The following is a 2,859-nucleotide window of genomic DNA, read 5'->3' as shown; positions in this document are numbered from 1 at the left end:
CCTCCCATTGGTAAAATCTGGCCCGTAGTAAATTGTAGGACGATGCCATATGTAAGCCAGTGGATTTGTGGCCTGCCTGAGCCATTTCAGTTCAGATTGTATTGAATTTAACTTCAAACAAGAGTCCGCAGAACATTCCCCTGTCTCCCTGGATTACCAATGTAATGGCAATACCGCTACTTCCCAGTCTCTCCATTTTCTGAAAAATAAAATGTAAGGAGGTCCTTAGAACTTCTCACCCAAATCATAGAAAATGTTAACTTTCCTCAGCATCATATGCAAACGATGTAATACGTAGGATATGCATCATATCCTACGTATTACACAGAAAGTTCCAAAATAACCCAAACGGATGGAATAGCCATGTGCAGACGGTGATCAGATTGTTTGGCAACTCGTGGCCTCCGTCATATTGTGCGTTAACCAAGTAGTACAACAGGAAATGTTTCCTTTGAGGAGATTCACATGAATATGTTTTTTTACTCTTTCCTGAGACATAGACGTCACCAGCTGGCCAGCATTTATTGCCAATCCCTCATTGCCCTTGGGAAAATGGTGTTTAGCAGCCTTCTTGAAATGCTGCATTTTACATTCTGTGAGTTTACCCACAATGCCCTGAGAGAGGTAATTTGAAGATGTTGACTCAGTGACTGCGAAGGAACGGGGATATAGATCCAAGTTAGGGTGGTGAGTGACGCACAGGGAACTTGCAGGTGGTGGAGTTCTTATGTATCTGCTGCCCTTGTCCTCTTGGTGGAAGACTTCCTCGGTTTAGAAAGTGCTGTCTGAGGGTCTTTGTTGAATTTTTGCGGTGAATCTTGTAGATGGTACACACGGCTGCTGCTAAGCGTTGGTGGTGGGAATGTATGTTTGTGGATATAGTGCCAATCAAGTGGGCTGATTTGTCCTGGATGGTGTCAAGCTTCTTCAGTGTTGTTGCAGCTGCACTCATCCAGCAAGTGGGGAATACTCCATCACACTCCTGACTTGTGCCTTCCAGATGATAGACAGGCTTTGGGGAGTCATGAGGTAAATTCTCATCGCAATATTCCTAACTTCTGGCCTGCTCTTATAGCCATTGTGTTTATGTAGTGATTCCTGTTGAGTTTCTATTCAATGGATAGCCCTAATATGTCCAGGGGAGGTGGCCACATTGTCTCTTATTGGTGATTGTCATTGTCTGACATTTGTGTGCCCTGAATGTTATTTGCCATTTGTCAGCCCAAGACTTTTTTATTGCCCAGATTTTGCTGCATTTGAAGATGCAGTACTTCAGTATCTGAGAAATTGCAAATGATGCTGAACATTATGCAGTGATCGGCGAACTTCCCCACTTCCGACTCAATAAACTCCCACCGAAGATTCGCATTCGTTATTTAAAAACAAAATCTTTCAGCGTTATACATACGACGAGCAAGATAAGTTGACGTGTCACATTAATATCCTTACTGCAAGAACAGATCAGAGGCTGCATATCCTGTTATGAGTACCTAACGTCCTGACACCCCAAATTTTCTACACCATCTACAAGGCACAAGTCAAGAATGTTTGGATAAGCCCAGCTCCAATAACACTTCTGAAGCTCAAAAACATCCAGAACAAACAGCCCGAAAGGCAAGCAATCACTCCCTCCACGACTGACGCATTGTAGCAGCAATGTGTACTATCTACAACATGCACAGCAGGAACAAACCATTTACCACCATCTTTCACATCCACAACCACTAGTAACCTGGGAAAACCACCTTCAGGAAGTTCCACTTAAGGTTCGTCAACATCCTGACCTGGAAATATATTGCCGTTCCTGCACAGTCGTTGGGTCAAAATCATTGAAATCCCTCCCTAACAGCACTGTGAGTACACCTTGGACGCCTAAGCGTTTGCAGAAGACTGCTGACTGCCACCATTTCAAAGGCAATTGGGGATGCACAATAAATGCTGGCGTGGGCAAGGATGCTCAAATCCTTTGAATAAAAAAAAAGTTGTCACTACATTGTCATCCTCCACACATTCAGATCTGATTTAAGCTACAAATTGCACTTTAGGCAGTGGCAGATCGTATTAATAATTATGTTATCGCTGAAAAAAGCACGAACATTTTAGGAAATACAATATCAAAATAAACATCAAACCCGTCGAAAACACACATTGTTACACACCACCACTTGAATCAAAGTTGCGCTACAATGAAGCAGAGTTTTTTGTTGCAGAACTCCTCCGGCTGAATTCTTCATTGTAATTCATATTCGATGCCGAATCTCAAAATTGGGTCACAGGGAAATGTTGTCAAAGTTTTCAGCTCTTCCCGGAATTTCCTGTGTCGCTGCGTAAATGCAAGTGTTCAGACAGGAGCTGAAATACTTCAGCATCGCTGCAGTTTCCGTGGCTATATATTCTGGGTTTGACAGGACGCCTCGGTAATAAGTGGTGTTTGTCAGTTTGTTCGTCACCAGCGTCATTGTCGTCCATAACAATACGAAACTGCCCGATATAGGCAACAGTAAAATGATGGATTTCCTTCGGCTCACTATAATTCTTCTGACAGTTATAGAGTTAAACAAGGCGATCAACGCAAAAGGAAACCAAACGAGTGAGTCACCGTGAAACCAGGCGAATGCTAAACCTGCGGAAGATGGGTGGGGAAGCTATACTGAATGGTAGCCCCATTCGAATTTGATACTTATTTTCTCAGTTTGGACCGCTGATGTTCTTCACAAATATCAGGACCGATAGCATTGTCACAACAACTGCCGCAGTTTTTTTTCAGTGGTTCCAAACTTCCGGCAGCGGATGACCACAAATCGGTTGAATGCGAAAGAAATGGTGAACCACACAGAAAAATCGAAAGCGAAAGCGAAG

This window comes from Carcharhinus amblyrhynchos, chromosome 13 (assembly GCF_965287045.1).
Source record: "Carcharhinus amblyrhynchos chromosome 13, sCarAmb.v2.hapA, whole genome shotgun sequence".
NCBI classification, from domain to species: domain Eukaryota; kingdom Metazoa; phylum Chordata; class Chondrichthyes; order Carcharhiniformes; family Carcharhinidae; genus Carcharhinus; species Carcharhinus amblyrhynchos.
This window is presented reverse-complemented; position numbering follows the sequence as displayed.